This window comes from Phoca vitulina, unplaced genomic scaffold (genome assembly GCF_004348235.1).
Source record: "Phoca vitulina isolate PV1807 unplaced genomic scaffold, GSC_HSeal_1.0 scaffold4, whole genome shotgun sequence".
Taxonomy (NCBI): Eukaryota; Metazoa; Chordata; class Mammalia; order Carnivora; family Phocidae; genus Phoca; species Phoca vitulina.
This window is the reverse complement of record NW_022589707.1, coordinates 65,607,284-65,629,515: the sequence shown is the minus strand read 5'-3', so window position 1 is coordinate 65,629,515 and position 22,232 is coordinate 65,607,284. Positions and strand designations below refer to the sequence as shown.

Genomic DNA, 22,232 nt, shown 5'->3' with positions numbered 1-22,232 from the left:
AGAAAGAAAGAAAGAAAGAAAGAAAAGAAAGAAAGAGAAAGAAAGAAAGAAAGAAAGAAAAGAAAGAAAGAAAGAAAGAAAGAAAAAGAAAGAAGGAAAGAAAGAAAGAAAGGAAAGAAAGAAAAAGAAAGAAGGAAAGAAAGAAAAAGAAAAGAAAGAGAAAGAAAGAAAAAGAAAGAAAGAGAAAGAAAGAAAGAAAGAAAGGGAAAGGATCATTCTGCATTATTACATGGGGACTAAGGAACCATCTGGAGTATAAATTTGAGTTCTATGCACTATTGAGATTCAGACTTACAGAGATAGATCTATGCCTGGAGATAGTGAAGAGTTCAGAGTAGCGTAATTGGAAAGAGCAGACAATAGTGCCCTAGAGAAATAATTCACCATTAGAGAAGGAATGTAGGGCTTTAAAATGACAAAGCAGATTCTTCAAGGGGATATAACAATGGTACCTCTTCACTAAGCGTGTGATGCATGTCATACCCTTACCAACCAGCCACGGGATGCCACGGTAAACTACCCGCCCTCTCAACTGCATTGCATGATGGCATAGTGGCAGCATGTCCAGTACTGAGAGGGAGGAATCAAGTGCTGGCCTTCCTCCCACCAAGACATCCGGGAGGCTGCAGCTTGGGAACAGGGTTCCAACCTGAAGCAGCATTTCCATGAAGCTGTCAGGGACAACAGCTGAGTTCTGGCTTGGTTATTGGAGTCCTATCTCTGTTCGCCATGGCAACACAGAACAACAGGCCTATTCTGAAACACAGAATAGACCCTTTAGGGAATTCCTAATGGTAGAAGAAAAGGAGTCTACGAGGACCTTAGAAGTAAGGCATAAAAAGATAGAGATTCAATTGGTACTCATAGACTTTTGAAAACCAGACCATTCAAACTTGGGTATCTTTTCTGAATTTTTTACAATGGTTGGATAGTATTATTACTAGAAGAAAACAATAAAAGTTGTCTTAAAAAGAACAAATATTATATTCTGGTGTGAGCTTGGATTTCCTTTTACTCAATGGATGTTTATAGAACACCTCCCCTATATAAGGCCCAGTGTTAGACAGAAGATATATCAAGAGAGAAATAACCAGTCCCACTCACCGTCTCAGAGGAAAGACAAATTTTAGGTCAGCAATGGATTCTAGGCTTACTGGTATCCCTAAGGAGGAAATGACCAGTTCTGCCTAGAAGGACAAAGTCAGAAAGCTGTGAAGTTGATGCAAAAAAAAAAAAAAAAGGAGGAACTATCTGAAATAAAGTATATTAGAGTCCTTCAGATAGAATGGGAAGCAAAAAGAAAGGTATTTCTCAGCTCCTTTGATAAGGTGATTTTTTTAAATGAAACTACTGATAGAATTAACATGATTGTGGAGGACAGTCACACAGGGTCTCTCACTGGAGCACAAAGAACAGCACCTAGAAAAGCTGCTGGCCAGGAGCCCAAAGCCCTCCTTCCCCAGAGCTTCCTTTTCTACTTAAAATGAAGTCTGTCTAGGGTTTATTTTCTTTAAGCATTTGCTCTATAGGAATCTTACAGTCTTTCATTTAAAAAAAATTGTTAAAATGATGTCATTTTACTATTTTTTTTTAAAGATTTTATTTATTTACTTGACAGAGAGAGAGACAGTGAGAGAGGGAACACAAGCAGGGGGAGTGGGAGAGGGAGAAGCAGGCTTCCCGTGAGAGGGGAGCCTGATGCGGGGCTCCATCCCAGGACCCTGGGACCATGACCTGAGCCGAAAGCAGACACTTAACGACTGAGCCACCCAGGCATCCCTCTTTTTACTATTTTAATAATGAGTTCATTTAATGTTTTAAGACAAAATAAAAAAAGAAATGTATGATTCTGATTTTCAGACCATAGACCACACATCTGAGGAAGCCTGTAAAGAATTATTAAGCACAGGATCTATAAAATTAAACATATAAATTAATAACAAAAATATGTGATTTTCATTGGTAACATTAACTCTGGAATTTTCTTCCAAGAAAATGAACAAGTTGTAGTAGCTCCTTTTCCTAAAACTGGTCTTCAGAATACAAGCATTAGAAATTTTCCAGCTTGGATTTAATGTTAAGTTTTATTCGGTTAACTAGAAGTCTTCCTTCTTCATGCCAATTTTTCCAGGTGTTTTCAAGAGGCCCTCTGAAGAGGTAATAAATTATGTGATCCATTTGTGGAAAATAATCCTATGCTTGAAGAAATTAATGAATCACTGAGTTGTGACCATTACACATGACCCGAGGCTAAAGTTCAGTCCTTTCTTCTCAGCTAATTCTACTTCTTCAGCTGGTCAGGGGGTCCTCACATTTCTTGCTAGTAAGTTGTGAGATTCCCAGAACTATTAATGGATGCCCATTTTAACCGTGCCAAGAACAAGTTGCCAGTTCATGTAGCTGTAAAATTATTGACCTGGAAGAGACCGATGAGATCACCTGAGCTGCTAATCCCTTGCCCGGAGGCATGACCCCCACTGAAATGAGGCTCCCTCAGCAAAATGTTTGTATTTCTGGATAATACTAAAGAGAGAGAAGAAAGGAAAGAAAACACAGGTGCCGGTATTGTAATGTGAAGAACCTGTTGATCTTCCCAGAACCAATGCTCCCCTGCACCTCCAGATCAGGGAGTGGCTGGTTGAACAAGATCTGAGAGTCAGAGAACCAGGAAGCTAAGCTCAGGGATTCCTGATGCCTTGGCCCATAATCTGGGAAATGACTTCAGACCTTCCCTGTGTTGGAACATGAAGTTGTGACCACAAAAGATAAATATTAATGGATTTACACAGTGTAAGTGTTGGAAGAGTAGGTTCTATTTTCATTTTTTTAATACAACTTTTTTTTTTTTTTTTTAGAGAGAGAGAGAGCAGGGGAGGGACAGAGGGAGAGGGAGAGAGAGAATCCCAAGCAGACTCCATGCCCAGCCCAGAGACCTACGCGGGACTCAGTCTCATGACCCTGAGATCATGACATGAGCCGAAATCAAGAGTTGGATGCTTAACCCTCCTGAGCCACCCAGGTACCCCTTTAATACAACATTTTTAAGCAAAATCCCTAACAAAAGCCCAGCATGTAATAGAGGTCAGATTTGAAGTGGGCTAGTAGGACCAGAAGCCATACTTCTTTGTTCCTTCTTCCATCCTGCTCACAAGCCTCTGTGACAACTTGGACTCCACAGTGCACAGTTTGAAAACCACTCCTCACTTATACACATGAGGGAACTAATCTTTTTGTCAAAGATTACTTATTTGCAAAGCACAGAAACCTACTCAAAGTCGCTCAGGTAAAGGAGGAAAATATTGATAACATAAAGGGGACACTGATATAACCCACAGGTAGAGGGGATGACTTACCCTTCTGGGCCCTAGAGCTGGTCCCACAAGCCAGGATCTAAGTGCCTCTGCTTGTGCCTTCTCTGCAGACAGATGTCACAATGACGTGAAGTTAAAAGTGGGTTCTTGCCTTTTGTCTCAAATTTGGCAACTAGGCCCACAGCTGAGAACCAAAAGCGCTAAGTAATTCTCCTCATTTCAGTGGACAAGCAGCTGTGGGGTCAGATGGGGTTTGCCGAGACGTTCTTTTCAGCAGAACCAGCCCTACAACCACTCAACATCTCATCGCCAATACCTCTAAGAGGACAGAAGGAGGGGTGAGGGTCTCCTTTGGTCTGGGAAGAGAAACTATACACACGTCTTACCTCACTTCACCTGAGCACAGAGTAAACTCTTCACCTTCTTTGCATCCTCAATGCACATGGACTTGGCTGGAAAAGACCTACAACAACCGCACTGACTAGCCCTGCTTGACACGGATCATTAACAAATGTTATGTGAACTCTCAACGCTGCTCTCAACTCTCAACCTATGACCTTTGTATATTTCCATAGGAAGTCTGTTTTTCCTATTGTTAAAACTGTATCACACCATCCCTCTGCTCCAACCAATAATAATCTCCTCCTACACTCCACTGGTACATTTTCTTTTTTTTTTTAGGAAATAGATGTACTCAGAAGAGAACTGTCTCATCTTCTTAGAAATCTATCTACCAATATACACACACCTCGTGCCTTTATCCTCTGCTTGTTAAAGCGTTGTCCCTGTCCCTAAGGTCAACACTTCTGTTGCGGCGCCAAATCTCATCCCTTTTTCTACTCAAAAAACTTATAGACATCTTTCCTGTGTCATCAATTTACCTGTCTCCACTGTAGTATTCCCGTTAGGAAACAGTATTAAAAAACAAATAAATAAACTGGCTTGAACCAACGCCCCCCTCTAGTTCTTCACCCATTCCTCAGCAAACTTAAAGTTCCTCAAAAAACTTGCCTATTTTGATAGTAATTTATCTATTCAGCTTTCTTTAGATTAATATTTGTATGGTATATATTTTCCCATCCTATGACTTGCAACTTTCTGTTTTCCCTTATTTTTAGGTGTGTGTTTTGAGAGCAATGCATATTTGCTGTTTTTTTATCCAGTCTGGTGACCTTTGCTTTTAATGATAGCATCTACGCCATATATATGTAACATAATTATTGAAACATTTGAACTTCTACCATTTTACTGTTTGCGCCCTATTACTTACCAGTTCTGTTCTAAATTTCTTTATTATATTACCTTCTTTCAGATTGAGATTATTAATTATTCCAGTTTTCCCCCTACAGCAGTTATACTTTTTTTTTTTTTTACTATTTTTAGAAGTTACACTGGAGTACAGCATCACTGACTTAGCAAAATCTAACATTAATTGGCACTTTTACTTCTTACTGTGCAATGTATGAAACTTAAACCTTTTTATCTTCATTTAACCCTCTCTTGACATTGTTGTTGTATATTTTAATTCTACATATATTTAGGCCCATCAAGAATTATAACTATTGTTTTATACAGCCATTTACATTTATATGCATTTACCCTTTTGGTTGGTCTTTATTCTTTCCTGTAACCCCTAGGTTCCATCTGATTTCATTTTCCCATTACCTGAAAAAAAATCTTTAGTGTTCCTTCCAGGGCATAATACATGCCTACTGGAAAAAAAATTTTTTTTCATAAGGTGTTGGTCTGAAAATATCTTGATTACATCTTCATTATTGAAAGCTCTATTTTTAATGTTTAGAAATCTAGGTTGGAAATTTATTTTCTTTCAGAACTTTGTAGAAAGTTCCATTGTTCTCATGAAAGAAGGGAAATCTCATTCTAACTCTTGGTTCATGAGGTTCCTGTGGCTACTTTATGATTTTTTTCTTTTTGTCTCAGTTTTCAATAGTTTTACTAAAATTAGGCTAAGTGTGGTTTTCCTTATAGTTATCCTAGTTAGGGTTGATAGTGTTTCTTGAAACTGTGGTTTGATATTCATCAACAGATTTGGAAAATTCTCAGTCAGTGTCTTTTCAAATATTGCTTATGTCCCATTTTCTCTCTCCTCTGCTTCTTTCCGGGCTCCAGTGACTCATGCCAATGTTCTCACTATATCTCCTATTTCATAACCTTCTTGCATTCGTTTTTTCTCTATACTTTATTCTGGTAATCACTTTTACTTATCTCCTAGCTCACAAGTACTCTCTTCAACTCTGCCTAATCAGTTATTAAGTCCCTCCATTGAGTTTTGGGGTGTGTGGGGTTTTTTAGTTTATTTATTTATTTATTTATTTAAGTCATCTCTATACCCAACATGGGGCTTGAACTCACAAACCTGAGATCAAGAGTCACATGCTTGAGTGTAGTAAGAATCCTAAAGATAAGTTCATGATGCTCCTGTGAGTCTGTTTCTATTATTAAGGGTTTTCCCCACTTGGTTTTCACTCATGTCATTTTATCTCCTCATGTGACTGGGGTTATTTTATTGAGTGCAAGACACCATATATTAAGACATTGTGGAAATAATTTGAGGCCTTAAATGATATTATCTTACTCCAGAACAAATTTATGTTTCCTCTGGCAGGTAGTTAGGGACACTAACAATGTAAGATTTCCTTAATTCCATTTTAATAATTGAGTTTATTTGAAGCTGGGCTTCAGTTTCTGCCAGACTTGAATTACTTCTGATTCACATTTCTTCCATAGAGTTAGTTCTTTGGGATTTCAATGCAAAGCCTAGTGGAGGATGACTACCTAGCTCTCTCCCTTGGCATACTCTGGATTACATATTTTGTCCAAATAATCTCTTGAGGCTGTTAAAAATCCTGTTGAGTTTCTCAACCTCTCAGCTACCTATTCTCCTAATAAAAAAATAGATTTTGGTGCTGAGTTTGTCTCTTTGGGCTTCTTTCTACTTCCAAAACTTATTTTTCTTCACCACTTTGTTAGCTATCCAATACCTTCAGGCAAATAGTTTTTATAATGAGGCTTGTTTTTCTAGTGGTTCTCAGGATTGGAACATATAACTTAGGCAAGCCTTACTGGAAGCAGAAGTCCCTAGAGAGAGTTTACTGTTTCTGTGTTCTCTTCTTCCATTTTCTGTCTTTTATTCTGAATAGCTTTATCCCTCACTATTCCGCTGCATCCTCTCTTGCAAGATCACCAAGTGATCAAGTTTCAGTCCTCATCTCATTGGCTCAGCTCATCTCAGTAACATTTGACAAGTTTGATGACTCTCTCTTTCTTGAAACATTTTCTTTACTTGGCTTCTGAGCAACCATACCCTCTCTCCTACATGCTTTCTCTGGTGCCTTTGCTGGCTCCTCTTCTTTTTCCCATCATCTTGGTTAGCAAGGCTAACTCCTTGGCCAGATCTCTGTCTACACCCACAGATTGGGTGATCTTCCTTCAACCTTATGGCCTTGTATAAAACATTGAAAGTATGTTGATGTGTCCCAAATTTATATTTTATTTCCAGCCTTGACCTTTCACCTGATCTCCAACTTATTACATCTAACTACCTTCTTGACAACTTTATTTGAACATCTAAAAAGCATCTCAAACATAAAATCCTAAAAGTAAAATCCAAGGTCTTTCCCATCTCCACCAGTTACTCAAGACAGACACTCAGGAGATATTTTTAGCACTGCTCTTTACCTCACATTCCACATCCAATTTATCAGCAAATTCTACTGGCTCAACTATCACAATATATTCTGCATCCAGCTGTGTCTCATTACTAAAATCATATTGGTCCAAGCCACGATAGTCATACTTGCTCTTTCCTCTTCCTGGAATTCTCTCCCTTTCCCATAAGTAAGTCTTTTACATCATTACATCTATGTTGGTATGTCATCTCTTTAGAGCGACCTTCCCTGACAATCCTGTCTAACATAGTTCTCTTTCCTTGCCACTCTCTCCTTTTCCTGGGCTTTATTTGTGTAGTTCTTCTTACTATCCAATGTTATATCTTTTATAGAAATACTTGTGTTTGTCTGGTCATCTGGTTCCCCCACTCATGAGAACAGAGACTGTGTCTTGTTCATGACAATATTCTCATGACCTGGAACAGAGCCTGGCACATAGCAGAAGCTCAATAAATACTTGCTGAATGAACCAACAAATGAATGCATGAATGAGGAACACAGTTGTATTATCAATAAATGGTTGAGATGGTGGTATTTAGGAAATAAAAATTATTTAGATGAATGGGTTCTCAAAGTATGGTCCATAGACCAATATTATCAGCATCACTTGGGAGCTTATTAAAACTGCAAATTCTGGAACACTCCCTCCAACCCCAGACCCACTGAGTCAGACACTGGAGGTGAAGAGAGCAATCCCTTCCAGAGATTCTGTTGCATAATCAGTTTGAGAACCCCTGGCTTCAGGGATAGGCCAAACCTGGCCCACTGCCTATTTTTATAAGTAAAGTTTTATTGAAACATAGTCACTCTCATATATTTATATACTGTCTAGGCTGTTTTTGCACTAAAACAGCAGTATTGAATAGTTGCAACAGAGACCTTATAGCCCAAAACACCTATAATATTTACTATCCGGCCCTTTGCAGAAAAAGTTTGATGACCTCCAGTTTAGATTAGCACCTTAACTGTGTGATGATGGCCATGTAAACTCATATATTTATATATCTATCTCTTTCCCACCTAAATGCCACTGAAATTAAAGAAAATCTATGATTAAAGAAGGATCCATAACAGAAAACAAGAAAAGGTGGTATCAGTGAAGCAGAAAACTTAAGGAATTTCCAATTCACAAACAGCATTTTGGGGAGATTAGGGGGAAGCTGATGAGATCAGCTTAACAGAGAAACAAGTGGGAGAAGCTGCAACACAAGATTCAAATAAAAGCTATTCCAAAAGGAAGCAAAAGTTCTTAAGAAAACCCTGGGTGAGTTTTACACTCTAAGCTAACCAAACCAAATCAGTCCTGGAGAAATCACTGGATGAGTCATTAAAGGACCAATCAGAGAATCTGGCCAGTGACCCTTTCACCCAAAGATTGAAACAGCTGGCTGTAGACCTCATTTATAAACAAAGCTAAAAGACTTTGGGAAAGGCTCCTGGCTTCAGTGCTGGGGACTGACAAGCAGAGTCCGGCAAGACATCCACAGTGGCAGCAGAGGACAGAAAGAAAAGGACATATGACTCAAACATTTGTACCAGGATAAACTGTCATTCACAGCTCTCCAAATTTGGATTTCTGGAATCAGAGACTCCCAGAGTAGCTCCTGGCACTGGAGAAGCAGAACTATGTTCAAGGTAAGGATGGGAAGTCCACTTTTACTAAGTGGACAAGCTACAAACCCACTATTGTAGGTCAAATTGTATGTCTCAAAAAGATATGTTGAAGTCCCAAACCCTAGTAGCTCAGAATGTGACTTTACTTGGAACTAGATCATGGCAGATACCATTAGTTAAGATGAAGTTGTAATGGAGTATGGTGGAGCCTTTAATCCAATATGATTAGTGTCCTTATAAGAAGAAGAGAGAGATATAGAGACAAGAAGGTCATGTGAAGACATAAAGATACACGGATACAGAGGGAAGACCACCATGTGAAGACAGAGGCAGAGGCTAGAGTTATGCGGCTGTAAGCCAAAGCACTCCTGGGGCCACCAGAAGACAGAAGACATAAAGATGGATTTGCCCATAGGGGCTTTAGAGATTGCATGGCCTTGCCAACACCTTGATTTTGGATGCTTAGTCTCTAGGACTGTGGGAGAATAAATTCCTCTTTTTAAAAGCCACTCAATTTGGGGTACTTTGTTAGGGCAACCTTAGAAATTAAATCGCCAGCCCTCTGGGCCACATATTCCACTGTGCTCCCCCATTATCACCCAAAGTGGAACCTGCATTCACAGACAAGTAAACGGGGATTCTCATTAGGCCAAGGACATAGACCCTCACCAACAATAAAAACAGATAATCATCACCAAATATTTGAGAAAAATTAACATCATTAGAAAGGATCATCTGATTCAAATAACAGAATAAATAAAACCTACAGAAAATTAATGGAGGCAACAGAATATGACTTTAAAATAAGTATATTTTTGGAGAGATCTAAGAAGATACTACATTCATTAGCAAACACATGACTGCTAAACAGAAACAACTGGAATTCTTGGGCATCAGATCTTCACCACAAAAAATTTTTTTTAATTTTATGCTGCATAGCACAATACTGTATATTTATCAGGTCAGGAAAAAAGCATGCAGAGAAGACAACAAAATATATTTTGGCATGCAAAACTACATGCATAGTTAAGAACATATATCAAACATCTTAAATGGAAACAGTGGTAGGGAGAATGGGAATGCAAATCAGGGAGGAAGTTTTGAAAAACAAATAAAATAAGACTGTTACATGAACAAATGATAATGTTGTGCTGTGAACTAAGGTGTTATAATTAAGCCAACTGTCTACACTAGGGATTCAAAAAGGAAAATAATTAAATATTAGTGGAAAATTGGAATTCCAAAATAGATATAATTGAAGATTAATTTATAGGACTATAAGACTAAACTGAAGAATTCCTCCAGAAAGTAGTGCAGAAGAAAAAAATTCATGGAATGGAAAATGTTCAAGAAAAGTTAAGGTACTTGGAAAAGGGACCTAGGTGATTTCAAATACCTCTTGTGTAAGTTTCAGAAGGATGGAATGGAAACAATTAAAAAGAAAATAAATAATAAAAGACAATTTTCTGGAGCTAGAGAAGGGCACTAGACTTCAGATCAAAGGGCTCCCTAAGTTGAATTAGGATGTGGGGGAGTATGGGAATCCACACCTATACAATCTTGGTGAAATTTCAGGCCACCAAGGATAAGGAAGAAAAAAAAATCCCCAAAAAGAGAAAAAAATCAGACTATTCACTTTAGAAAAAAAATTTCTAAGTTCTAAGCAATTGAGCAGAGAGTAGGTAGTTATGTGCATCCCTAAAATTTGGCTCTAGACAAAAGCTGGGTAGTAGATGGTATTACTAGAAGGGGTGTCATTAATAATGAGCTAAGGATACTAAAATTATTACTTTCCTCATAAAGCCTCCTGTTCTGACAGGAACAAGGCAATTATAATTCTGGTCCTTTCTATAAATGAACTGGTGCCAAAATATCAATGCACCATCACCGAACTTTTTATGTAAAACTGGCCTAACATCCATCTCACAAAAGAAGCAGAGTTTATAAGATCACATTCTAATCTCTACATATCCACAATCCAAAATAATTTCTGTAAACTCTAATAAGTAGTATAATTTCGTGTCATAAATCCTCCATGAAGTCCCCCATTTTGCAGACGACACTGAGGCCAGAGAGAGGAGACTCTTCCAGAGTCACACTTGTAAGTGGCAGAACAAGGCCTGAGACCCAGAGCTCCCGACGTTGTAACCACTGTGTCATGCGGAGAGCTTAGCACTGATCCTTCTACACTCTTGTGTTTGCTCTCCTCTGGGATAAAGGATGGGCATTTGTGTCATTGGGTTGGCAGAGTCCAGAGACTCAAAACAAAGCAAATTTCCCTGTCTTTTGCAGAAATCCTCAGCAAAGCTCTCCACTCAGAGGCAGGAAATCTGAGTTTACTTCAGGTTACCAGATGAGGGAGGTGCGTAATAGTGCTGGGAAAACAGCCATCTGAAAACCCATGTCTAGGCATTGTTTAATGACTACTAATAATTCTTCTTTCTATTGAGACAGAAGGCTAGAAACAGTCTGACACCCCCATTAATCACCACCATAACTTCCTGACTCATCTCAGTTTTTCAGATCCCTGGGCCTCGTAGGTAAAATTTAAAAAATAACTCTGGCAATCATTCCTCCTCCAAAGTAACCCCAGAATAATCAGTAAAATCCCATGGACTAGTCACAATAGCGAGTTATGCTTACAAATTAAGAGGCACCATTTCTTCCTTTTAAAAATTTGGTTTTTTTCCTAATCATCCAAAAAGCAAATCTAATGTGAAATTTATTAAATACTGCTTTAAAAACCTGAAATTCAAATACAAAATAGCCTATTAATGTCTAACTTTTCCATACCTACTAGAGTTTCCTAAATCTGTATTACACAGGCTATAAAATGAAATCTTGTCTTTATCTAAAGAAGTCAAATATAGTCTTCCTGAATTTTCTTTGAGGTCAATTGTTTTAATATAGACCAGTATTTTACCTGCTTTTCCTATCTCTGTTAGTCAATCCCAAACCACGTTCCCTTCCACATAACAGTCCTTTGAAAAAATCTATCATTTTGTTCTTTTCAGAGAATAAGACAGAAACTGTGACTAATTCATAAGGAGACGTCAGTGAAAACCAAAGTTATTTCAAGTTTTCACTACATTTGTGCAATGTCACCAGTAAAAGGAGAATGGCTTTCCAGACAATTTTCTGGAAGGAAAATATGAGTGGGAAATACACCAAGCTTGTAGAGTTAAACAATCCCAAGGTAGAAATCACTTTTCTCCTTGGCAACCAAATGCTTGATTTTCATAGTTCAACATATAATTTTAAACTAGGGCAACCAGATTTGCAACATGAAAACTGGAATTTTATTATTAAATGACACCAGGATACTGCACAAATCATACCAAAAGAAACAGCAAAACATTTTTAAAACAGTCTTACAATGAATGCTCAGGAATCTTCTCCCTGAGGTAACTATAGAAAAAAAAGAACATTTTGTCTGCTGAGGGCTCAGCTAAATTTGTTCCATAAAAGCTGATGGGATCTATTTCTCACTTCTAAGGGGATAGAGAAGGAAGAATGTACATTGTCTTTAAGAACATCCAGAATGTGGGGGCGCCTGGGTGGCTCAGTTGTTAAGCGTCGATCCCAGGGTCCTGGGATCGAGCCCCATGTCTGGCTCCTGGCTCAGTGGGGAGCCTGCTTCTCCCTCTCCCACTTCCCCTGCTTGTGTTCCCTCTCTCGCTGTGTCTCTATCTGTCAAATAAATAAATAAAATCTTTAAAAAGAAAAATCCAGAATGCGGCCAAAATTCTGCCTCCCACTTGGGCATTCTGCCTTTATCCTGAAAGATAATATCTTTGTGTTATAATAGCTGATGGTAAAACAAACTGTTAACAAAAGGAGGGAGGCTGGAGAGACAGAAGGAAAGGAAAATTATGATTCCAACAGAGCCACAATACTTTCTTGGTTTGTGTTTATTTATACAAACAGAATTAAAAAGTCAAATAGCCCTGTTAGCCAGGTACGGTGTAGTTAGAAATGACTGACTGGGAATTCCCCTGCTTTCATTAAACAATTGATGAGTGAATATTCCATCAGCTTGGTCTTTTTAACATTCCTAGATGGCATAAGAAAACCTTAAAATGGTAAGTGTGTTTCCAGTGATGAACAATTCTCCTGTGTGGTTTTAGAAAAATCATTAAAATTATCAATGCTTTTGCTAATCCTTCTACACTTGCCAAAACAAGTATTTTTAAAGAAAGGCTCTATTTTTTGTTAAAACATTCAACTGGATGCAGGGAAAGTACATAATAAATCTCTAGGGTCGGCATCTACCAAATCATGCAGGCAGAAGAGATTTTTCCAGAATTGAAAGAAAAAAGCACTCGGCGACTCCAAGGTGTGGCTGAAAGGAGATGGGAGAAAGAGGCAAGAATCTGATGGACCTGCTTTCTTTGCATTGTCCCACTTCCTTGTTTTCTGTGCTGCACAAACACTATTAAATATCAAGATTTGGTTTCTCCTGAATAAGATACTTAATAAAGAACCATGTTAGCCCTTTCAAGCCCATAAATGCCTTTTAAGTGTTCACAGAATTTTACAACAATTTGATGAAAAAATGTAGCTTGCATAAATTTTATCACTACAAATACTTTTAACTATTAGTAAAGGAGCTCAGCGATGCTGCATACTAAATACATAGGATTTGCTATTTAAATTTGTAAGCTAAGAGGAATCCTAGCAATTGTCTAGTCTAACTTCCTTGTTCTACATTTCTGTTTTATTGTCCCCAAGCTATGTATTGTATTTGCTTCAGGATTATGTTAGAGAAAAGGAGAAATGCTTTTGGAAACGAGGACTAGATGATAACCCTTTTTTAAGGGAAAAGAAAATTAAGGGAGGAGGGAATTTAAGTGTATTGGACACTATAGGAAAGATATTTATGGGGCATAAAATCATTTCTGATGGAAAGAACACATATGAGGTTCAGTTTGCTGGAGTACCTTTTGGTTTCCTCTTTTTTTAAATTATTATTATTTTGTGAGAAGGCCAGTTTTACACAGCATAGAATCAAGTACGAGTGGAGATAAATAAAGTATTTCGCAAAGTTAAGAGATGTGACCATGAGTCCCCTGATCCTGGTTTCAGCCTGCCTACTAAACTGGGTAGGTGCTCCAACAGAGATTATAATTCACCTGAAGCAACAGTGAAAAACAAGGAGAAAACTGTTAAGAGCTCTATGGTAGGAGCTCAGTTAAGCATCCGCTCTTGATTTCAGCTCAGGTCAAGATCTCAAGATGGTGAGATCGAATCCTGCGTCCAGGGAGTCTACTTGAGATTCTCTCCCTCTCCCTCCCTGTCTGCCTCTCCCCATTAACTCAAGCATTCTCTCTCACTTTCTCTCTCTCTCAAAAACAAAGAAGTGATTTTAGATGCCGTATTATTATAATAAGTCCAGTCTCCAACATCCTTAATAAGGAATCAAACTGACAGAGAACTCACTATTTTGTGAGACAGTCTACTTTGTTTTTCTAAATACCAGCCATTGTGCATAAAACTGCTATTCAGAGTTTAAACCTGACATAAATTCCTTATCTCCTCCTGTTCATCTTGCACAACAATAACAAATCCTCCTTCCAGATATTGTTACATCTGTTAACGATATAACCATTTTGTCAAACTTAAAAACTTTGTGTTCTCTTACAACTAAAAATCCAATCAATTACCAAGTCTTGTTGATTCCATTTTGGAATCTGTAGCTTCCAGTTTCAGGTATAAAATACCACCACGTCTGCTGTATACTCATGTATCACAAAGACCAGCCCTACTACAATATGGAAGGAGACTACGCAAGGATATGAATATCAAGAGGGAACGCTGAGGACCATCTTGGAATCTGGCTAGCACACAATGTGACGGGAAAGATGACCACTGACAATGTTAGGATCCCTGGGGAAGAGGGTATTTATCCTGATCAATCTAGCAGAAAAAATTCTAGAGATAACACTAATTGGCTCAATTTAGATCATATGCCCATCCATGAACCAATAATTATGACCTTTAGGAATAGACTCTCGTAGTCAAGTAGATCAGGGTCCTGTGCCTACCTGTGGCTCTTGGGGGGAAATGGTGCCATCTCCACCTGACCCACTGAATCAGAAAGAAAGGCATGCTAAACAGAAAAACATCATGATGTCCTCTGTTCTACCTCACACCTGATGCTTCACTAAGTCTTCTAAACATCCACATATCACCTTGTCTCTTTGCCCTCCTTTTCAAATGGCACAAGGCTGACAAAGTACTCTTTCTAAAAACTCAACTTGGATCAAGCTTTTTCTTTTATCAAAATCTTCCCCAAATACCTCCTCACTGCTTACAAAATCAATCCTTAGTCTTAATCTGGCATTCACAGTATTCCACCATCTCACCCCAAATTCCTTTTTTAGTCTAATCTATAATTTTTCACCTCTCGGTAAAACCAATTTACTCGCTCTCCTCCAAAAATGGCTTTGTCTCCACGGTCTCGCTCACACTGTTCATATCTTTTATTCTCCAAGAAAGCCTTTTTCTCCCTTCTTCCATTATTCAAAGTCCACTCATTCTATAAAGTACAACTCAAAGTTTACTTTCATATAATTTTCCTTAGTCATCCTAGCACAGAGGAACTCCTCTCTTCTTTCTCATGATAATATTTTTGTTGTATTATTGTTTGACAAATATGATGTACAGCTTTATTCTTTTCTTTCTTTTTTTTTTTTTTTTTAGTGGGGGTGAGGGGCAGAAGGAGAGGGAGAGAGAGAATCTTAAGCAGGCTCCATGCCCAGTGCAGAGCCCGATCAGAGGCTCGATCCCAGGACCCTGAGATCACAACCTGAGCTGAGTTGAACACTCAACCCACTAGCCACCCAGGTGCCCCTGTACTGGCTTTATTTTATCATGAATTCATATTTCAATAAATAACACACACTATCTACCTATACCTACCTATCCGGATTGTAAACTTCTTAAAGGCAAGGATTATGGCTTCTATTTCTTTTCAGTGAATGTAAGGCTTAGGTTACAATTAATAAGCATCTGTCTATTTGATTTTGATCATACAGCCCTGCAGATTTGTAGATATGAAAGTCTTTAACCCAGTTTAGGAATTTGACTCTCTGATCAATGTACACATTAAGGAAAAATGCCAAGTTTCTATTGACTTTTTAGTTACCATACACTGACACTCATATATTTTTTAATCCAGTCAACACAATTAGCTTCAAACTCCACACTCAAGGAAGAGCTGAGTACACATCTAAAAAGATGTGTACTTTCTGCTACATTATCTACAGAAAATGAATCTCAACCTTCTAAAACAAATTGAATTGCTGATGCAATAATCTAGATGATTTTAACCAACAGTTAAATACGGCTACACCAATCTAGTTATCTTCAATGATTAGATTTACTACATACTGCTACGTCACTTTTCAAGGAGCCTCTTTGGAGCAGAGCACAGTCAATGCATGTTGCTTCCAGGAAGTCATTTCTGAAAGAATTTGGCTGTTTATGCTTTGGCCAGAATTATTTGAATTTTGGCTTGCAATCTCTATTTTGCTTTCCTCACAGAAACATGTACTCACAGCATCCTGGTAACGCCCCACCAAAAGAAAATGAATACTCCTTCATCATGAAAAGACAAGAGCTCTTCCAGGTAGACCCTTGACACGTACTCTAAATGCAGTGAACCCACCCCTCATTTCATCCTTACCAAGTGTCTAATAAGACAAGACAATGTTCTAGGTATTATGAAAAACACTGTGCTAGGTTTTGCAGACCTACAAAATCATCCAAAGTTTACTCCAGTAAGAGAAGCGATACCAAATAATGAGCGTGCTCTACATCAGTAATAGGATAAGTGCCATATGTAATGAGAGGAGAAACCTCAAGGGAGGTTTCATAAAGGAAAGGAATCAAGCCAGTGGATCATTAGTAGAGATGGGTCATTTAGTAGTCTCACCAGTGGATAGAACTGCAAATGACATATTGTAGACCAATAAGATGTAAAAAGAGAGCTTACACAAGGGTGTAGTAAGTAAAAGAAGCTAGGGAATTTGGAACGACCCTAGAGAAGAGTTCTAATAGTCTATGTTTTATCCTATAGACAACGGAGATTATCGAAAGTTTCGGAGCACCTGCAAAATAGTGTTTTAATATCAAAGTGAGAAATAATTAAGTCACTAAAATAATTTTCAAAGAAAAAGAAAAAGACAGCTAAAAACAGAATCTTTTTCAATAAAAATCACAGATAGCTTAAAAAGGAATTAATAAAAGTCAGAGTCTACATGATGAGTAGGAAGCATAGATTCTAACATTATAGCGGTTGGACCATAAAAAGTAATAATATTATGTAACTGAAATAATTTAGTACTTTCATTCACATTTCATGCTTTTTCCTGATTATAAAACAATCCATATTCACTGCCTAGAAAAAATCCTTAGAAATTTTAACTCTGTAAAATATTACTGGAAACCTGGTATGAAGGAAAATTTAAAGGAAAAATTTAAAAGCTCTGTGATATAAAAGGGACATATCAAAAATCTTTGCTCTAAAATGCAAATACATTGTTTTTAGGGAAAACTTCATTCAAAACCTATTTACAGATACTTTTGACATGGTTATATCAAACTTTTATCTAGTTTATCTGTTTTTAGCACTTTGGATACAACAACTTAGAGAAGTTTTACTGCTAGGGGCTGGCATATTAATAACACCAGAAAATTAAAGCTCATGTTGAGAATAGAGATCAAAAAAACATGAAAAATTTACACTCACTAGTTAGCGTAGTCCCCTTAAGTATAGAACAAACAGCTACTTGCGTCTAAAATTATTGTAATTATAACAAAGTAATTTACATTCTTAATGACCTTGCATCATGAAGAAAACATAAAATTACATAGCACTTAATATGTTTATTACAGTTTGAGAGATGACTATCAAGCATAATTTTTTAAAAAACTTTTGGACTTAAAAGAGAAATTTTCGATTATTTAAATAATTTCATAATTACTCAAAATGATAAGCTGTGATAATAATAGCTTGGGAAAGTTGTCTATTACAACATTTTAACAATTAGAAAAATATAAAATATTAAAGTAAATGATAAGATAACATGAAAGTTGCAATTATACTAAAAGTCAATATGATTCTAATGACCTGTGGAAACAACTGGAATACAAGGAATACAATATAGAAGTCACTATCTCAAGAAGTTTTTAACAGTATTTTTCAGTCAGAATGCCACCACACTTTAAAGGAGCATTTCTTACTGAATCCTAATCCCTTTCTAGCCAAAAGTTAAAGCATGAGTTGGAAAGTTATGGATACAAAATAATTGAGGGATTTAATAAAATCATTATGCCTCTTAATAGGTTCATTATAGCTAGAAATTCAGGTTAGCAAAAGTCAAACAGGAAAAACAAGGATTTTAAAAGTTGGTATAAGATGAGAAATGCTAACTGAAATATTTATTGTACCTATTTTATGTTTGTGGCTCTACACATTTCTAATTTTTCCTGCCTAAACTTTTCCTCTTTGAGTAATTCATTCTGGCATCCAACTTTTCCCAATGGAGTCTATGTGCTTTGAAGGAAAATGACCTCTTCCCCAGCTACAGGGGTGAACTCTGGATCAAACCATACCTGAAACTCTCACCTATTGGATTTTTCTTTTTTTTTTAAGTTTTTTTTTTTAATTTTACTATGTTATGTTAATCATCATACATTACATCATTAGTTTTTGATGTAGTGTTCCATGATTCATTGTTTGCGTATAACACCCAGTGCTCCATTCAGTATGTGCCTTCTTTAATACCCAACACCAGGCTAACCCATACCCCCACCCCCTCCCCTCTAGAACCCTCAGTTTGTTTCTCAGAGTCCATAGTCTCTCATGGTTTGTCTCCCCCTCCGATGTCCCCCCCTTCATTCTTCCCTTCCTGCTATCTCTTTTTTTTCCTAGAATTAGCATTTTTATTTTTTTTAATTTTTTATTGTTATGTTATCACCATACATTACATCATTAGTTTTAGATGTAGTGTTCCATGATTCATTGTTTGTGCATAACACCCACTGCTCCATGCAGAATGTGCCCTCTTTAATACCCATCACCAGGCTAACCCATCCTCCCACCCCCCTCCCCTCTAGAACCCTCAGTTTGTTTTTCAGAGTCCATCGTCTCTCATGGTTCGTCTCCCCCTCTGATTTCCCCCCATTCATTCTTCCCCTCCTGCTATCTTCTTCTTCTTTTTTTTTTTTTAACATATAAGGTATTATTTGTTTCAGAGGTACAGGTCTGCGATTCAACAGTCTTACACAATTCACAGCGCTCACCATAGCACATACCCTCCCCAATCTTTTTTTTTTTAAGTTTTGTTTATTTATCAGAGAGAGAGAGAGCACAAGCAGGGGGAGAGGCAGAGGCAGAGGGAGAAGCAGGCCTCCCACCGAGCAGGGAGCCCAATGCAGAACTCGATTCCAGGGCCCTGGGACCATGACCTGAGCTGAAGGCAGACACTTAACCAGCTGAGCCACCAGGCATCCCTCTCCTATTGGATTTTTCAATTATGAAAGTCAATATATTTCTTTTATTGTTTAAGTCATTTTGAATTGATTTTTGTTACATTATAAAAATGTTTTCAGTTATATATTTATATGTGTGTATGAAATATGTATATGTATGCACAGTTAAAATAATAATGTAAAAGGGGCACCTGGGGGCTCAGTCGGTTAAGCATCTGCCTTCGGCTGAGGTTGTGATCTTTGGGTCCTGGGATGGAGCCCCACATTGGGCTCCCTACTCATCGGGGAGTCTGCTTCTCCCTATCCCTCACCCCTCCCCTCCTCATGCTCTCTCTCTCTCTCTCTTAAATAAATAAAAATCTTTAAAAAAAATAAAGAAATGAACACCCATGTGGCAGACATTCAGCTTAAGAAATAAAATATTAGTGTCTCAGAAGCCCCCTGAGTGTTCTTCCTTGTTGTATCTGGCTCCCCACTCCCACCCTCAGAGATAGACAGCAACCTGAATTTTTGGTTAATCATTCCTTGCTTTATCATTTTAGCTCCTATGTATATACCCATATATAAAACCACTTTCAAAATAATACTAAGATATTATATGACTTTTTTACTCTCATTCTCTTACAAGTGAACAGTGGAGTTTTCCAGAGGCTACGTGACCTGTGATATTGCAACAGACTGAATACAGAAACAAGTAAGACAATCCAGTTGTCTATTAAGCCAGGCATTAAAGAAATTTTCTTTTCTTTTCTTTTCTTTTTTTAAAGATTTTATTTATTTATTTGACACAGAGAGAGAGAGAGAGAGAAAGATCACAAGTGGGGTGGGGGGAGCAGAGGGAGAGGGAGAAGCAGGCTCTCCACTGAGCAGGGAGCCCAATGCGGGGCTCGATCCCAGGCCCCTGGGATCATGACCTGAGCGGAAGGCAGACGCTTAACCGACTGAGCCACCCAGGCACCCCCATTAAAGAAATTTTCAAAAAAATATAAAACAATGCCACTTTTCTCACTCTTTGTTTTGGAAAATATAGTTATTTTTCAAAAACCGTTATTTATGTTAACATGTAATTGGTCTAGTGTTGTTATTTTGCAACGACATGGGTGGAGCTAGAGGGTATTACCCTAAGCGAAATAAGTCAGTCAGAGAAAGAAAAATACCCTATGATCTCACTCATATGTGGAACTTAAGAAACAAAACAGATGAACATGGTGGGGGGAAAAAGAGAGGCAAACCAGAAAACAGACTCTTGACTACATATAGAGAACAAACTGAGGGTTGATGGAGGGAGGTGAGTGGGGGATGGGCTAAATGGGTGATGGGGATTAAGGAGGGCACTTGTCGTGATGAGGACTGGATGTCGTATGTAGGTGATGAGTCACTAAATTCTACTCTGGAAGCCAATATTACACCGTATGTTAACTAACTAGAATTTAAATAAAAATTTGGAAAAAAAAAGAAATGAAATAAATATTTTTTAAATTTTTTCAGTTTTAATTTGGCAAATATTGATAGATATAACATACAGAAACAAAAACTCTGGGGTTCTTCAATAATTTTTAAGAGTGTAAATAGGTTCTGAGACAAAAGTATTTGAGGCAGGTAACAGGAGGAGTACTCCTAGGGTGAATACTATGCATGTTTTTTTTTTATTTTTTATTGTTATGTTAATCACCATACATTACATCATTAGTTTTCGATGTAGTGTTCCATGATTCATTGTTTGTGCACAACACCCAGTGCTCCATGCAGAATGTGCCCTCTTTAATACCCATCACCAGGCTAACCCATCCTCCCGCCCCCCTCCCCTCTAGAACCCTCAGTTTGTTTTTCAGAGTCCATCGTCTCTCATGGTTCGTCTCCCCCTCCGATTTCCCCCCCTTCATTCTTTCCCTCCTGCGCTCTTCTTCTTTTTTTTTTTCTTAACATATATTGCATTATTTGTTTCAGAGGTACAGATCTGAGATTCAACAGTCTTGCACAATTCACAGTGCTTACCAGAACACATACCCTCCCCAGTGTCTATCACCCAGTCACCCCATTCCTTCCACCCCACCCCCCACTCCAGCAACCCTCAGTTTGTTTCCTGAGATTAAGAATTCCTCATATCAGTGAGGTCATATGATACATGTCTTTCTCTGTTTGACTTATTTCGCTCAGCATAATACCCTCCAGTTCCATCCACGTCATTGCAAATGGCAAGATCTCATTCCTTTTGATGGCTGCATAATATTCCATTGTATATATATACCACATCTTCTTTATCCATTCATCTGTCAATGGACATCTTGGCTCCTTCCACAGTTTGGCTATTGTATGCACATGTTTTTAACCATTTTTCTTTTGCATTGCTGTTGCTCTTATAAATTTGTAGTCTTTAGTTTTGGACACTAATGATTTGCTTATATGTGTAGCATGTGTGTTTTTACAATGTGACTAGTAATTTTCAGTCCCTTTGTGGTTTCTTTTGATCATAACGAGTTTCAATTTCAGCATCAAAAGGATGGATCTTTTCCTCTTTTGGTTCACATCCTTATATGTGCATTTTATTTAATAGATCTATCCTATTCAAAGGTCACAAAGATATTTTCCTGTGTTTTCTTTCTTTTTTTTTAAGATTTTATTTATTCATTTGAGACACAGAGATAGAGAGAGTGCGAGAAGGAGGCAGAGGGAGGGGGAGAAGCAGGCTTCCCCCTGAGCAGGGAGCCCGATGTGGAGCTCGATCCCAGGACCCTGGGATCATGACCTGAGCCAAAGGCAGACGCTTAACCATCTGAGCCACCCAGGCGCCCCTTTCCTGTGTTTTCTTCTGTAAAGATATTTTCCTAGGTTTTCAAGTTTTCCTTTCATAGTAAGTCTTTTCTTTTCTTAGAACTGATTTTTGTGGGATAAAGTACAACTTCATTTTTTTCATAAAATGATTTTTTATGTTAATATAAACAATAGCACTTCCTTCCCACTGACATTACAAGACCTGCTCTGCAATAAATCATGTTCTTTTTTCCTTTGTGCCTGGGCCAGTTTTAATGTTGTCTGTTCTATTCCCTTGGCCTATTTATTTAACTCTGTGTTATACAATTTTCACAGCATTATATTAGCCTTGTATCTGGAAGGGCAAATC

At 37.9% G+C, this 22,232-nt stretch overlaps 1 long non-coding RNA gene across 1 annotated transcript in view; it reads right to left on the bottom strand.

Moving 5' to 3' along the window:
* The window catches only part of LOC116631064, a 63,366-nt gene that overhangs the window by 1,199 nt on the left and 39,935 nt on the right, over positions 1-22,232 (bottom strand). The gene's annotated exons all lie outside the window — the stretch shown is intronic.